Source organism: Stegodyphus dumicola, chromosome 12 (assembly GCF_044657685.1).
Source record: "Stegodyphus dumicola isolate Sdum_Otavi_A_Nest chromosome 12, ASM4465768v1".
NCBI lineage: Eukaryota > Metazoa > Arthropoda > Arachnida > Araneae > Eresidae > Stegodyphus > Stegodyphus dumicola.
This window is the reverse complement of record NC_140779.1, coordinates 108828132-108846473: the sequence shown is the minus strand read 5'-3', so window position 1 is coordinate 108846473 and position 18342 is coordinate 108828132. Positions and strand designations below refer to the sequence as shown.

The window sequence follows — 18342 nt, the reverse complement described above, 5'->3', positions numbered from 1 at the left end:
TAGACACATTTCCACTGTTCCCATAATTATAATTTTTGCATTAACGATTTGCAGGTCTTGTTTTTAGAGCCTTTTGAAAAGATTAATTAAATTGGAAGAGAGACACACTACTATAAAATTTTAAGTTAGGCAAAACAAACACGGTGGGGCATAGATTTTGAACAAAACTCTAGTTTCAAGAAAACAAAAGGATTCCATTGGAAATAGACACGTTCCTTTTATTTAGGAGCAACAAATTTGAGAAATACGTTTTTGATCTGAGTGGTGCGATGTTTCAGTTCTTGCTCTACTTCCTAAGTGGCTCATGGACGTTACCCAATCTAGTAATAAATTATTCGAAAATATCAAGATCAAGTAAGGCTACAAGCAAAATTTTAGAAAGTATTTCGGAAAATTTAAATATGAAGTATAATCAGGATAATTACATTCTTCAAGGTATTGCCATACAGTATACTGCAAGGTTTTGTCGAGCTGATGATATGCTAAGAGAAATTCAATTAACTGTTACTAACAAAAACATGCCATGAAATACTTACAACAAAGAACACCTTATTCACACCATGGAAAATAAGAGAAATTTTGCATGCAAATTATAAATATTTACAGGAATTAATTACTATCGAATGTAGTACCTCAGCTATAGATATTTCGGAACATTATTCATTACATTGCATGAAAATTAAGCATTAATTATACAAAAACTGTGTCAAGTAATGCACTTTGTCAATTTGAGTAGACGTGCGCGGCAAATAAAAAAGTCCGGCCACTGGTCATACGATTAAGAATTAAGATTAAGAATAAGATCACAGATTAAGAATGGAATACTACGAAATATATGAAGGACTTTGTGTCTAAGTCTGTTATAAATACCATATAATACAGGATTTAATTCAAAAGTGATAGTTAAGTTAGTGTTAATATCACAACTGAGACATAAACAAGTTATCAGTAATGGGATCTATCCCTTGCGTATTAAAAAACGATAGCATATTAATAACGATTTAATAACGATAAGTAGAATTTACAATGTACCAGCATCATAATATTTTCTATTAAGTAGAAAGGAAAAAAAATATAAAACTTAATTTAAATGATGTCAAAGAGAAGTATGACAATAAATTTCCCTTCCATGTAAATATTTAATGGCTTGATACGTTTATTTTCTGGTAAAGTGCAGATGTAGTAGTTGATATCCTTAGAATCTAGCAGCGTAGTACGGCCCTGACTATGCATTATGAACTTTAAGAAGCAGAGAAGAAACGGGAAATAGCCGAAAAATTATGTTTCAAGGTAACTCTTTGTATGACACCTCAGGCGGAGCAAAATTTTAAAAGTGCTGTTCATGCTTCTTGTGTAAAAAATTTTGGACAGTGATGATGAAAGATCACGATCACCTTACGGGAAAGTATCGAGGAGCTCTGCACAATATGTGCAATTTTAAACATAGGCTTCAAAAGAAACTTCCTGTCGTATTCCATAACTTAAAACATTATGATGCACATTTAATAATTAAAGACTTGCGTAAAGTTCAAAATCGAGAGTTTTCCGTCATACCTGGTAATATGGAAAAATATGTTTCTTTTAACATTTGAAGATGGAACAATATAAGTGTATTTTAATTTTTTATTGACACTATGCAAATTATGAACGCATCTTTAGAGAAACATGTATCTAACCTACCGGAAGAAAAATTTACAACTTTAAAAGAAAATATTCATGTTCATTAAAAAAAATTATTATTGCGAAAGGGTGTATATCCTCCTGAATATGCCAACATTTTTGAAAAATTTACGGACACTCAATATGCACCCATAGAAGACTTTCAGAACACATTAACTGGTGAAAGTATATCTCGGATATTAAACGCATGCGCAAACAGTTTGGCGAGCTTTCCGTGTACAAAATTTATGAGACTGTCACAATTTATATATGAAAAGCGATGTATTGCAATTAGCAGACGGTTTTGAAAATGTTAGAACAATTTAAAGAATTTATTATAGTTTAAACTGTGCGCATTTATTGAATGCAGCAGCTTGAAAGTTTGACAAGCCTGCTTGAAAATGACCAATCAAGCACTAAAATTATTAACAGACATCAACATGCACTTATTTATAGAAGATGGAATTCGCGGCGGAGTACCCATGATTATCCGTGTAAGACTATGGAAAATAATAAATAGTACCTTAAGCATTTTGATTCTGCTAGAGAAAGCTAATATATCTTATACCTTGATGCAAATATTTTAGGCATTTTGGAAGTATATCTGGAATATCCCGGAAAACTTTCTGACGTGAATAATGGATACTCAGGGACTCCAGAAAAAATAAAAATACAAGCTAATGATCTTTCGCCTTATGCAGTCAGTCCATTGAGAAATAGTTATTTTGTATCCAATATCAAATTATTTCTTAATTTGAACCCCAAATTCAATTTTGTCATCAACCATAAGAATTTACAGTTATATCTCTCATTAGGGTCAACATTAATTCACGTACATAAAATATAAAAATTCAATCAAAAGGCTTGTTTACAACCTTATATACAATGTAATATGAATCAAGGAAAAATTGTGCAATCTGGCTATGTAAAAAATTTTTATAAATTAATGAACAATAGGGTATACCGTAAAACTAGAGAAAACGTGAGGAAACACGTTGATATTCAACTAATAAATACAGAAAAATATGCAAAGAAATAAGTAGCAGTCCCAACCATTCACAATTTCTGAATTTTTGATAAAGACATTGTTTTGAGTGAATTGACTCAAAAATAGCGTTATTCCAAACAAACCCGTTTAAGTAGGATTTGTTATAGTAGAACGTAGTAAACATCTTACGTACAACTTTCATTACAGTCATATCAAAACATAATATGGAGACAGAGCAAAGTTACTTTTTACCGACGCAGATTCTCTCACTTATGAAATTTTAATAGATGTATATCGAGATATGAGTTTTCATATGTATATGTATGACACATCAGATTATCCGAAATGTCATTCTTTACACAATATCAATAATAAAAAGGAAATAGGATGTTTCAAAGTAGAAATGAATTCAGAACCCATATTGGAATTTATTATGACTGAGGCAGAAATTTATTTGTTACTCTTCAAGAAAAGTGAGACAGACGAAAACAGCTAAAGGAGTAAACCGCAATATCGTAATATATGTATGTGGGAAATCATACCGTCCAATGCTGAATGAGAATTGCCCGTTATGACGTCATCAGTATACCATCACAGCCCAGCGCAGTAAGAATCATCCCAGACAGCGCTGAGACCTGGTCGAGAGTGGAAGGCAGACGTGAGCAGACGGCTCACACGTCTTCAAGAGTTTATGAACTTTAATTGTGCTTTCGATGTTATGCCTTTACATCATTATGTTAATCCTGCATACCGTTAACTTCATCTTTATTTACTTTTATTTCTTTCTATTAAATAAACCATTTAACTATTACTTCGTGCTCTCATGCTGTGAATTAAGTCAAATTCTCCATATATATCTATATATATATGTATATATAATTGTCATAATAAGAGCAAATCAAAAAGACGGAACACTGTAGATGCGTGATTAGACCTATATTGAAAAAGATTTTGATTGCGTAGTATGCTAGTAATGCTAACTTGGTAATATTTAAAGAACTTGGCAGTTGAGGCAGTTTTAATTCCATTTTTATTTCCAATTGACATATGTGGCCACAGGATCACTTGGCACTCTAGTCGTGCCTTTCTACAGAAGATTTACATTTTTGATATTGTTGAGATAGAAAGCAAGCCAGCGAAATTACATCTTAGGAGAGTAGAGAGCAAAAGCTGAAGTGCGTAGTTATGAAGGATGGAAGCACGGCAAAGAGAAAAGTTTTGGTTTACAACGGCAGTTTCAGTTCCCAATTATTACGTCATCAGAGCTGCGCGGGCCATAGAGTGATCTAGAAATGACGCAATGCAGAGATAAATTTATCTCTTCTCACAGGTTCCAGACTTTTCTATCTTATGTAACGTTTTAATGCAGATGCCTCTCGTCCAATCAAATTAATTCTAAACCAAAACTGTGAACTGAAACTTCAAGAAGTAAATATGATGTTGGTTGTATAAGGGTTGAACTTTCCAGAGTTATATTAACTTCTGAATTACCAATAGCGTATAGACCATATAGAGCATCTCCTAAAGATAATAGTGAAATTAGAAAAGAAATAGATGAATTGTTAAAAGCTGAATTGCGTAGTTATGAAGGATGGAAGCACGGCAAAGAGAAAAGTTTTGGTTTACAACGGCAGTTTCATTTCCCAATTATTACGTCATCAGAGCTGCGCGGGCCAAAGAGTGATCTAGAAATGACGCAATGCAGAGCCTGCTCGTTATGATAAACGTTATGATAAAATTAAAATGCCTGCTCGTTATGATAAACTGCAGTCAATGCTTTCCGAAATAAAAACAATGCAAAGGGTAATGGAATCTCACATCTTAACCCTAAAAGACACTACATGGTAGCAAAAAAAGGAATAATAATAATAAAAAAAAAAAAAGGCTTTGGAGGGATATAGAGAAGCGAATGCTTATATTACGAGTTAAGAAGATGAGCTCTTTCTGTTCATATTACGCTCACTTCCGCAACAGCTGGCCCCAATTTTACGCAGAATGTGATGATAGTCACAATTCTAAAATAATATTCAGTTCAAAAGTAATGGAAACAGGACGCCATCTAGTGGTCTTCAAAATGTTCAGGACACTGGCACAAACATGTGACAGCCGGGGGTGAACGAGAAAAGGATCTGGCACGCCAGAGTGCCGGCCAGGAAATTAGTACTTTTTTGTATTTTGGAATGCATGCCTGAGAGTCGGCGCGAAAATGTTAATGGGAGAAAAAAAATGGATTGATGCGGCGTTTATAACGTCGGATTGTGGTGGTAACAATTCCACATTTTTTTTTTCATTACCTAATTCAGCCCAAATCTGAAGCAATTCGCTCTAAAGAACAAACTTTCATTCCAATTTCTTCACGTTTTAAACCTGGCTCATTTAAAGACGCTATTTAACGAATTGTAGCGCTTCGTGAACGTTGCTCTAACAGGTGTTCTTCTTTTAATAATATTTTCCTTGTTAATAATATTTTAAACCAATAAATTCAATATTAGCTAATTCACTGTCTTCTGTCTTTAAGCATCACGTCCATACATCACAACAATGTTGATAATGGATAGATTACCAATCTACTTTCCCATTAAAATTTTATTGCGTTCTAATTCTTTTATAACAAAATTAAATCTAAATATAAATAGTGATGCCAATCTCTTCGAGAAAACTACTAAACTTGTAGCCAGATTTATTTTGTTATTACTTTCTCAGTGAGTTTTTTCTTAAGCCATTCCAGAAAAACATTTTGATGCCTGTCATACACGTTGATAGACAAAAGTTTGCAGTTGCCACTTCAAGCCTTTTCTGGTCGTGGCTTAAAGTAATCGTTCAAAGGATAACTATCGTACACCCGTGGCAAACAAACTTCAGTTATCTCGGTTAAATTTCATTGATTCTAGAAGATATTCTTTAGTTTTTAGGCCTATCTCCAGTTTTGACGCTTTCGCCATCAGATCCTAGGATGTGCTAATAACAAGGCCTGTTTAGAGGCTCAGGAACACCCGCAGTTGTGGGGTCGAATTTTGAAGAGGGCCCTGCAAGATATATGCCTATTAGGTATTTTTACGTATATTTACTACGAATATGGACAATGTCCATCAAAAACTGCATCGAGATTTTGTGGCAGTTATGGAAGGTGAATGAATGTAAACTAGGACCTCTATTTGGCAAGCAGTAAAAGTTAATAAAACTTAGTATAATTTTTGACAAAAACAGTACATTTCTGCTTTAAATTCTTGAGATTAAAATTATCATTCACCAAGAATCCCGACATCTTTGCTAATGCCATTTTTCTTTTGCTTAGTTAGCCTGTCACAATTGCTGTTCCTTCTTCTGGTCTGGAATACATTTATACTTAGTTCCCTTTCTTTGGAAAAGTAAGAGAAAGTATTGAGGTTGATGTCAGTGGCGTAATAGGTATATGAAAAGTATGTACAAGCATGGGGACCCCCAGCCTTACACAGCCTTTATGTGTTCAATCTCATCCCTGATGAAGAATTCATTGGGAAAAGGAGGAATTGTTTCCCAGTTTTGAAAAGAACAACTTGAGGTCTACCTGGTTGGTGTTCCTGGCCTTATAATGTAAGTGATTTCAGATGTTTGTTTTATTCTGCCAAAAGTGGTTAGAAAAGGTAGAGGAATGCCTTCGAAACCAATAAATTCTGTTCCAAGTCTGTGAAATGAATTAATAATTGAGTTACCCGTAATATTGTAATTAAAACTTATATTTTGCACTTAATGAACTTTATATTTAACTAATTAAAGTACAATGAATATGTCATTAATTAGAAGTTTGGCTAGATAAAAATTATTATATTTTATTATTCATGCAACTCAATTCCCCTCATGCACCCCTCAAGCCTCCCAGTAAAAATGATTTTTATAAAATTTCAAGCATTTTTGTGAATAATTTTTATTGCGGATCTGCTGTATTCCATTCTGTCTACAATTAATACATAAGAAAATAAGCCAATGAAAAATAATTTTGCTAATATGAAAATAAGAACACGCAAATTTTAATTAAATAGGTAATTTTTACCTGGTAATTCCTAGCCAATTAATTTTAAAAACTACATGGGACAGCTAGAGTATGTGTATTTATTATAAAAAATTAATAACGTAGAAAATCGATAGAAATTAATAGGAGAGGAGGATAAATCTTTAGCATGCATTAATCTTTTATAAATATTGTCGAATTTCACTTAGGAAGTTTCCAGTATAAATGTATGTATTTAATGTTATATTTTAAGGTGTCCATACATGTGCATAATTTTAAAAAGATTAAAAACATGTATTATAAGAAGGATTCTTTATTCATTTTGCACGTTTTTTGACTAATTTATATTCTTTTGTTTCAATAAATCATACTGTATTGTTAGCGTAAGCTTTCTTTGAATGTTTAAACTACTGTTCTGTCCGGCTGCTAGTCAGAAACAAACAATAAATACAATTTCATACGTATTCCCCACCAATCTAGAGTCTTTTCGTTAGTTCTGCATTTTACATAGCATATTCCTTTTCCATATAAGTAAACATTATTGATGCCATTTGGCGCTAATACAAAGACCGGTGAGATAAAGAATTATTGTATTACCTTATAAATATTGTTGTAATATAAATAATTATTGTATTAAATTATACATATTGTTGTAATGTAACCAGTAGCGTGTCTATCTAGCATTTGATAATTCGTAGTTTGAATCCCGTATAATTAATTTTTTCCTTTTCCTGCTGGAAAAAAATATGCCTCTACAAACTATTCCCGAAAACGACAAGCTTAATTAAGGCGACCTGGTGCTTTATTTCAAACCATACCTGATTCCTTAGTTTTTACTCGTCTTTGCTGACTTAAATGCAGGAAAAAAGGGGAGTATACTGGTAATTCAGTAATCCAGGCCCGGCAAAAATCATCATCACTTAAAAAATCGTTTCCGTTTTTTATTTTCTTTCTTGGAGTCATGTAAATTATAAAGCACACTTCGAGGAAAGATTTTTTTTTTTTTTTTTTTTTTTTTTACAATAATGAGAAAGGTAATTTCAGTGAAAGAGTCGTCGTTGCGTTCATGTTTACTGCAGTTTTTAGGTTCTCGAAATATTCGAAAACAGAATATATTTTCTTGTAATCAAAAGATTAACATGTACAAGTTGCGCATTTAAAGAGAAATTTAAAAATCAGATTTTGTCCTTAAGCTTTATCATTCACCAGCTGTTTTTTTCTCAATATTCTTATTTCATGGCGCAATTTCTAAAATATCACTAGTAAGAACGATAGAATTACGTTCATTGGTAGATGATATGCTTTCTAGTACTTCCAGTATTCTCACGTGAAATTGACCTCAAATATAGAAGTCGTTTCCATAAAAAAATTTTGCAAATGTAATAATGTATATACTTTATCTACGAACAGGTATTTCAAGTGAGTATAATAATTCTGCAATAGTTAAACTAGATCTCGGATAGTACTATCGTTAATGTACAATATTTATGTTTCAAATTTAATCAGAAAACAGAGCGATATAAAAACATAACGCCACGCAATATATTAATTTTTCTTTTGAATTTCACCAACAAACACTGGGATTTAATATAAGTGTGTTGCCGCTGTCGGAATTAAAATATTTTTATATTTCACGCTCTACTACATTGTCGTTCAGCAAAGAGTAAGATATTTAACGTTTCTTTCACATTTTATCTGTGTGTTTCTGATTGACAAACCAAGAAATTTAAAAGCAATAAACGCAGTTCTTTATCGCCGTTATTACTGATTACTAGAGGAACTCATAAAATGACACAATTTTAGACTACTGGCCGCGTTCGTCGAAAGTAAGTAATAAAATTAAATGAAAATTTTCATGTGAAATTTTATAGATGCTTTATTATTGCATATTTTGGAAAGTATGAAATTGAATAACAACAATTTACAAAGCTTTTAGGAGTTATTTTGTATCCCTATAGAAGCATTTTTATTCTTGAAGAAGGAGCATATTCGGTCGTCTTCCATTCTGCAAAACCTAAAAAAAAAAAAAAAAAAAAAAAAAAAAGAGAAATAATAAGGTGATAAATATAAATAAATTTTAAGGAAAACTGCAATAATGAAACCGGTAATTTTAATGTTTTAAGTTGCGTATTTATGGAAAGAGAAGTAAAAGTTCAGGAAGGCAGACAAATAGTTTGAATTCCTTATCCATATACCACCCTATATCTTTGGGCTCTTTTTGTGTTCAGGTTTATTGGGAGTGATAATTGATGTTTGAAGTGAGGCAGGCAATTTGTTTAAATATCAGATACAAAGGGGGAGTTTTTAAAAATCTTTGTGAAAACACAACGTAAAAGTACCGTAATTCTTTATATATTTTATTCTGCTTACTAAAACGTTTCCAATAAATCTTATAGTTCTGGCTTTAATTGAAAATCTTACATTGTAAAAAAATTACACTTGAAAAATTCAGATATATTAGAAATGATGTATAAAATCCTTTAAAGTGAAACATGAATTCTATTTAATATTCTTCTTAACTTTCCTTTCTTTAGAGATTCAGACTAAAAATATTTCTCGAAGTGAAAACTACAAGAGTAACGGTATTAACCTTTAGCTGTTAGAAAGTATTCATTTCGCTTATTTTTTTATAAAAATAACATCAAAACACTCAAGGGCTATCTGTTTGAGAGAAGTCATGCTTTCATGAAGGACTCTCTCAGGGAAGCCCGCTCATATATACGTTGCACATGGGGAAAACCACGAAAACACTCATACAGTGATCACGTATACGGAATTTTTAAAACCGGGCCGAACTACTATCGCTCAAAGACTTTATTGCTCGGCCTCTCGGAGGTGTAAAGGACGATCGTTTGAGGGAACGGAATACGTAAGGAAATCTGGTAACCAGTCGTTTGTCGAAGGAAGACTTGCCTTCTTATTATTTCATAACAATATAAAATTCGAACACTAGTTTTCCTCACCGCTTATGCTTTTTCTTCTAAAATGTATGGACTGTCATTAAAACACAGCACTGATATTCAACATAATTTAACAGAAATGTCAAATGTAGAAACATTAGGGGTGAGACTGGGTATTCCTGTATAAAACCAAAAACAATAATTTCGTCTTTCTTCTTAACGTGTCGTTTTATTAACTGTACCTTGAAAGACGTTTAAACGGTGATCAGTTGAAATTTAAATGCAGATCATCAAACACATGTTAAATGCACTCATTTTTAGACTTATCACTATACCTAGCTGAGTAACGTAAGACCACGTATCACCCCATGCTGTAAAACTCCTATTAGATATTAGATATTATCTTATATCATCCCTTATATATATAAACCTCTAGCGTCCTATACACTCAACCAACCGAAATAAAGTTTCAAATATTGTTATTTGAAGGTAAGCTATGGAGATTGTGATGATTTGAAAACAACAGAGCTTTCGCGGTTACAGTAGCAGTGAAAACATTTCGGAATTTTAGAGTGACGACGCCCGCTTTCGTGTTGCGAAAATTGATCAACCCCTTGAAAAGCCGTAAATGACAAAACCTGTAAGCATAAAATATTTGTAAATAACAGCATCAATAAGAAACCGATGACCACATAACAGAGGAGAGAGGAATATAGGTTTTATTGGAATTGCAAATTTTGAACGTGTGCATTATTTCAAGATAGCGTCATGTCCTGTAACATTACAATTTCGGTGCCACCACGATCCTCCTAAGCCAGACAGACTCTTTCTTCTGGAGTTACCTAAAATCTAAGGTGTGCACATCAAACCCCGGAGATTTGTCGCAATTAAAGATGGCATAAAATGTGAAGTTGTAGAGATACCTCAAGCGATGTTACGTTTGTCATTGTTGACAACAATCTCCCGATGCAATGAGCTATCATCTGCATAGGTGGGCACGATTAAAACTTGGAACTTCGACCCTCTTCTCTCTAGTGAATTGTCGTTTACAATGCTCGTCTTTACAAATGTTTTATGAGCACGGCAGTTTTACTCATACGTATATCGTTCCAACGCCATTTATGGTTTCACAGTGCGGTGATCCCTTTGCGCAGGAAATACGTGGGTATTCCCTTTCGTAAACATCGAAATTTTTTTTTCTGCAACTATAACCGTAGAGGTACATTATTTTAAATCGTCACAATCTCGAACACATAACTTAAAATAACAATTTCGGAAATTCCATTTCAATTGGTTGTGCGGATAGGCCGCTAGAGGTATATACATATTTTTGACTCCCCTCCATATAATAAATGCACTAATTTTGGTTAATAAACTGAAAAAATGAGTTTTCTCTGAAAGTGTATTTTAAACTTTATTTAATGAGATTATTATTATTTTACTATTTAATGAGATGATTAAAACATGTATATGTAACTAATATACTTACGTATAAGAAGTTCAAAATATAATCAAGAAAGTTTCAGATTGATAATCAGTTCTTTTCACACACACACCAAAAAAGAAAGAAGATATATATTGACAGGAAAAATTTATCATATATTCACCGACTATGATAAAGGCACTGAGATATGCTAGATACTTCTCTAGGTAAATGAAACCGTCATTAACTAAAGCACGATAGCCTGTCGCTAGTAGCTCCTACCAATCAAATTAAAGGTTAATCCTGTACATCTAAACATGTTAAAGCTCGCTAAGATATAAAAGATTACTCTTTGAAACAGGAGAAAAGCTTGCTAGAATAAAAAGAACAGGCTTGATGCACATAAATGTTTGGATTTTTCATCACCCACGCCTTGAACAAGGAAAGGAAATTTTTTTGATTTCACACCAAATTTAGCTACAAAATAAGTAGCCAAAACCTTTGTCAGCTTGGCGATATCTCGCCAAATTACCGAAATACACATTTACTCAATGTTAAATGGGCTTGTCCAAGTATTCTTACTTTTCCGGCATTGCTTTCTTCTTGAAAGTTTTTATGTCATATTACACAGAAAATACAACAGTTTCTTAGAAGAAAAACCAAAATAAATTCCTCGAAAAGCATCTATCTATGATACAAATTAACACAAATTAAAAATTGGAAAATATTGAATATAGCACATGAGGTATTGATTGGATGATTTTTAATTGCTGGTTGACTGCAGGAAAAGGCAACTGTCTCCTACTCTTGACCTTAGCACGGAAATATTGGGAATGAAATGATTTCGTTGAAACTCGGCAATTTATTAGCTAATGAGATATAATTAACGTATAAGAAAGTATCTAAAATAGAGATAAAATTTCGACCAGAGAAAAGGAGGATTTCCTTCATTGCTACTTATGGTTTGGAATCAGAAATTTCTCACATGTTTGTTAAATCACAAGTTACAATCAAGTTGGATTTGTATTAAAATACATTTTGTTCATGGGTGTTTCCCAAACCTGTTTCCTTTTGCTACATTTTGCGTAGCTGTAGATAACTAGATTTAAACACTGCGATTCTAATAAGGATTCAGGGAAGTGTTTGCTTGGATTAATAGAATAGATACAAATTAATAATAATAATAATAACAAATCGTATTATGTCAAATCTGTTAAGTACAGAAGAACTTTCTAAGAATGGCTAGTATTTAAGTTATACCAAAGTAATTCACAAACATTCATCACAATCATCCTTTTGAACCATCGGAAAGAGAATCAGGGACGAACTACTAGTATCGCTCGGTTTTAGACATTCCGTTAGTTGCGCGAAAGGTTCCATAAAGACTGCAGTATGGAAAACTCATATCCAAATAGCAAAAATACGAAATGTTATAATAAGCTATAACCGCAACAGTACAAGTCAGTGACAAGCATTGTTTTTGCTTAAACACTCAGAGTGGCATTGCATTGATTCATATCCTTAATTTAATCTTCTTTCAAAACTGAAAGTTGCTAATAATTGCCATTTCCCGGAAAGAAAAAGTAATGCCAAAAAGACAAAACGTATGAAATCTGGAGCGTTTCTGGTCTTGTGTTTCTTATCCGTTAAACTAACTCAAGTAACAATAAGGAATAAGACAAATCTTTTAATTTAAACTTATTCTTCCCCTGCTCCCCGTTAAACTACGTATTCTACCCGCTATACGTGTATCAGGAAAACTAATAAACAAAGCTAAAATCTAATGCAGAAAATATACTTTCTTAGAAGCAAAACCGAAATAAAACTCATCTCTTTCTTTTCCTTCTTATGCGTCTTAATAGTAATCTCTAATTCTCACGTCGACTTTTCTCGCTGGAAATTATTTTCAAACAAAACATTTCCTTACAGTGAAATTTACTGCAGTTAAAAGCAAAATATTTACCACTCTGGACGGTATAATGGTTAACGTAGGCTGACCTAATCGCTTGCACGAAATAAAGAGTTAACTTCTACGTAAGGTTTTGCTGCAATATTGCTATGCTATCTCTCTATGAGGGAATATGTTAAAGTTTTCGCCTGAGATGAATATTGGTAATGACAGGGTTTATATAGGCAATGAGACGGCTAAGCAATCAATGTGTTCAGCTATTTACAACGTATCGGGATGATTAAGTAAATCTAAGCTTCTGCTACGGGAGGAAGACCCGTAAATATACACTCTCGTTCGTAATATTAAAAAAAAAGTATTTAAAATATCAAAATATTTAACTCCCGAAACTATTCCATTATCTCTTAAACTAAAATTAAAAACGTAATGTCGCAATCTACTTACTATTAAATCTGCTGTGCGGAGGAATCTCTTTTATGCTTGTAGAGACATTAGGTACGTTTTTGGAAGTAGGAGAGATGAAAAAGAAGCAAAGCCTTCGCCGAGAATCTAAACGCGGACCTCTGGAATACGCACCCAGCGTGCAGACCACCACACCATGAAGGCCCTCTAAAGCGGCTGTGAGAAGTACCTTAGAAGTTTAACTGTCAGAACAGCCTCAAAGAGAAACTTAAAAAAGCAGAAAATTGCAAAGGGACGTAGCTTTGCTTACAGAAAAATCTTACCGAAACGACTAGACCTCTAGTTGCAAATACATTGCATGGACAAAAATATGGTGAAACCTGTAAAAAGAATGCTCAAATTAACAAAATTCTTCTAATTGAAAATGTAATTATTGAAACGGATGTATATGTAGTTTGTGTGGAAATAAAACCTACAAAACTAATCAGATATCTCTGTTTATTTCCAGAGTGGTTCTGTTCAGTGGCAAGCGAATTATATGTAAATAATTTCAAAGAGGACAAATGTTTTATCTCATATGTAAAGTTCTTCTATGACCAAACTTTCCTGAGTGTTGCGGGGTAATTTATGCAAGAACATTTAAGGCAGTGCAGACGGTTTAGTCATCCAAACTGATGGCGTGTGTCCAAAGCGCTGACATGTGCAGCAGAAAATAGGGAATTTTTCTATCTTGAAATATTTTATGTTGGGTGGTAGAGAGAAAAGCTTTCCTATACTGGTGCTGATATATCCTAAACGTGAATTCATTTGAGAATGTGACATTCTAAAGATGAATATCTGCTTCGGCTGGCTTACTACCGAATTTTGAAGAGACATTCAGCTGAAACCTTTCATGGTGCTTCATTTTATAAGAATCTTGCATAAAGCAGTTCTTTGACGGTGATGTTCTGAAAATGTGCTATTTTTGTGGGAAGATAGACATGACGTCAAAAGTAATGACGTGCTTGTTGGACGTCTTCCGAACTCAGTCTTTTCTGACCGAATGCGCAGAAAGCGATCGTTACAGTTTATTGTAAATATTAGTTCATCTCCGATTCTGGCCGTTGAAGATGAGATCTTTTCAATATTAATCATGATATACTTTGAATTTGGGTTAATGTGAGAATGTGGTTTTCTTAAATAATAACATCTGCTTCAGCTAAATTTCTACTGAAACTTGATAAGCGAATCAGATGCAATTGTTAATGCTGTCTTTTATTATTTATTTATTGGAAATTCGCTTACGGGGAATACTTGAGGCTAAAGTTCTGAAATCTGCTACTTTTCCAATGGGAGAGAGGAAATACTTCTATTTATTAGTCGTTTTGAAATCAGTCTTTTTGGGGTTAAATGTGACTGTAGACCCCATTTTTAATATTGGTTCATCCTGATAAGAAGTATTCCTTCTCTTACTCTATTGAAACTGTTTACGAACACATATTTTTCATTCTTAAAAGAAATCTTGCATTCTCCAAAGCAAGTGTACATGTTGATAAAGGTTTTCATTTTTGAGCAGCTTTTTTCAAATTTTTACTCAAATCCTCTAATTCCTATTTCTCTGCTTATTTATAATGGCGAATTTGGTTTACTTTTAAAAGTTTTCTCAAGTTCTTATTAATATTGTTTGTTTCGCGAGATGAAGAATAGATATTGTTATAGTTTGATACATTAAGAATTTGCATGAAGACGCATAGAAATTACATACTTACCAAACAGTCAGGAGTATTCATTTTCTGCCGATAGGGCGGAGTTGTGGATCAGGGTCAGGAACAGCCTGGATGACAGACAAAGTTGCCACCACCAGAGCCGCGAGGAAAAGTAGACTGCGTTTCAAAAGTTCCATTTCTGAGATGCACGAATTCAATACGTATGAATAACTTAACTCGGAGATATCCTTTTATAATACAACTTCTATAAAAAAAGTATGCAATATCATGCCAAACAATTAACCACACAGAAAGAATATACATTGAGAAAACGAAATGATTTGCAAAATGCAAAGTATATTTTAAACATTCGTAAGTTTTTGAAATAAATTTCCTCATTTAAAGGAATTTTTTTAAATCTTACCAGGAATTTGTTGGTTATTTTGGTGATTCAGCATTGATTCATTGACTCATGTCGGGCACTTTTCGTGAAATGATTTGCAAAATACAAAGCAAATAGTCCAGGCGTTTTTGAATGAAATTTTCTCTGTTGAAGGATGATTTTAAATTTCAGTGGGGGTTTGTTGGCTATTTCCGTGACTCAGCATAGATTCATTGACTGATGTCGGACATTTTTTGTGAAATGATTTGCAAAATACAAAGTATATTTTAAATATCCATGTGTTTTTAAATAAATTTCCTCAGTTGAAGCAAGTTTTTAAATTTCAGCGAGGGTTTGTTGGCTATTTCTGTGACTCAGCATAGATTCATTAGCTGATGTCGGAGGCTTTCTGTAGATGGGTAAAATGCAGAATCATCCTAAATTTTCTCGAAGCTGGATCCTAAATATATATCGAAACTGACTAAAGTTTTGAATCCCTGAAACCTTAATATAATAATTAAGAAAAACAAATTTTACTCAGTATTAAGAAAGTCTAACTGAAAAAAAATTTGGAATCCATATTTGAAGAAAAACTGCACTTGTATTTATTAAGAACACTTGAATGAAATTTAATGAACGGCTGCGTAACTAAAGCACATGAATCTCGATATTAATTTAATGAGTGTATTTTGACAAATCTCGGAATGTATTTACCCTTTTTAAAGAATTTTTGAAAATCAAAGCAAATGCGAAGGGTGATGGAGACTTTAAGAATTATATAGATTAGCATAGATTTTTTTTTCATTCTGTACCCCCATTTCATTTTCGAGACTTTGCGTGAACACAAGCATTAAATGTAGAATAAAGATATAAAATTAACGATTTTATTCCTTTAGTAAACAAAATACAAAATAAAAAGAAGTAACTTTGGGATTTTTTTGAAGCAAGCAAAAATTACTGAAAGAAACACCCCTTTTGATAAGATTCAAAGAAAATCACATTTTGATAAAATAGATAGGTTTTTTTTTTTTTTTTTTTTTTTTTTTTTTTTTTTTTTTTTTTGCTGCATAGCAAATTAAATGCAGTATTTGGAACTGCTTAAGTATGTTTAACGAATTTCAGCACTGAGTTGTTTAGATTTAATAACTGATAAAGCTGGAAAAGTTCTTTTATATAACGATGTTGTCCTGAATGGCAGAGAAACATTTAATGCCATACCAGAAATTCAAATGAATTCTATTAGTTTCAGTCCAGAATTCAGTCAAGAAATTTTGCTAAAACATAACTTTTGAGTCATTAATAAATTAAATTTCCTCTTGAATAATTTTATTAATGTCAATTAATAAAATTTCTTTAAATTCGGTCATCTTAATTAAATTTTCGAGACTCCTTTTTAACAACATACTGGAAAGGATATGATATCAGCTGTTTGGTCAAGAATTTCACAGATGAAATAATATCGTCTTATGAAAACTCTTCTACCGAAGTTCCCTAAAGCAATCCCTTGAAAATTCTTATTCAATAGAGGAACCCTACCTCGCAGAAAGTATTCTTTTCCTTCCAAACGTCACAGACCGACGCAGATACTCGATATCCATTTTGAATTTCCTTTACGCATAGAAGTTTGAAAAGGTGGTTGGACTATGATGACGTTTCCATTGGGGTTTGGACTCACAGGACATATAATTTAGTCGATTCTGCTGTAATAGATTCTGTAGTACAGCGCAGGCAATTGATGGATGTAATGAAACTGTGTTATTATTCAAATACGACTGCGTTATTCTTATAATAAGATGACTTGGTGAGAGTTGCGACGGACTGGCGTTGGAGAGGACGTGCCAAATAAATCATCAAAGTATTATTGTCTTATTTAGTATTGCATCATATTGCAGAGACATAAAGTTATTTTTTGGAAGCAGGAGACACTTGAAAAATGAGAGACGCCTTCACCGGAATCGAACCATGGACATCTGGAATGCTCGCCCAGCGTGCAGACTACTACACTACGAAGGCATGCCAAGAAGGTGGGAGAAGTACCTTATATACTCTTCCTTTTAAAGAGCGACTGGGGTCCCAATCGCAATATCCTGGGTGAGGAGAATCATGATCCAACACCCTTTTAGTTCGGGTGCCACTAGGTTATTTTTTGGAAGCAACAGAGATTGAAAAATGAGCAACGCCTTCGCCGGGAATCAAACCATGTACCTCTGAAATACGCGCCCAACGTGCAGATTACCACACCACGAATGCATGCCAAGAAGGCGGGAGAAATACCTTATAATATTATTATATTTTTAGCTTGAATTCTTTGTAGTAGGAAATATGCGTATCCACAATAAGAAGAGCTTATTGAAATTGAGAATTATATTTTGACCTGAGAGTTCCCAGAACAATTTGTATTATAATGCAAATATTTTCAACGACAAAAATTTGAAAGACCTTTTTAGTGAACATTTATTTATGAAAAACATTTGAACATTTATTTTGTGAAACATTTTGAACATTTACCTTAAAGAACTTGTTTCATCAAAAGACTACAAAAAATTTTCATTGGACATTAAGACGACATTGGATTTAGCATCTGTTTAATCGTGGAGGAACTTTGAAGAAAAACTGACCTTTGAGTGGGTATTAAAAATAATACTTATAATTTTCATTCAAATTATATTCATATATATTTTTTATGTAAAACTTTCGGGTGTATGCTAAATTAGTGTAAATTACTTTACACGAAAAATATAGTGAATGCACAGAAATTAAAGATTTGCACATGTCGGAAATGATGAATAGGAAATATGTGTGGGTATTTATGCATGTGCTTGCAAAAATCATGTATCTGCCTTTGACAAAATACTTAAATATCCATTAAATTATTTATAAATGTATTTGAAATGAAGAATTTATTCACTTATAAACAACTGATTAAATGAAAAAGATACTGAAAAATTGGCATTTACTGGAAATTTTGGTCTTTATGAATTTAATAGATTACTTTTTGGTTAGAAA

General features: G+C 32.8%; 1 long non-coding RNA gene across 1 annotated transcript; it reads right to left on the bottom strand.

The window, feature by feature from the left end:
* Positions 1 to 8493: 8493 nt before the first annotated feature.
* Positions 8494 to 16355, bottom strand: LOC146993726 (uncharacterized). The gene is made up of 2 exons (XR_015044351.1): positions 15018 to 16355; positions 8494 to 8649 (listed from the first exon to the last, which is right to left on the bottom strand). It is a non-coding gene; the product is annotated as an uncharacterized LOC146993726 (long non-coding RNA).
* Positions 16356 to 18342: the final 1987 nt, after the last annotated feature.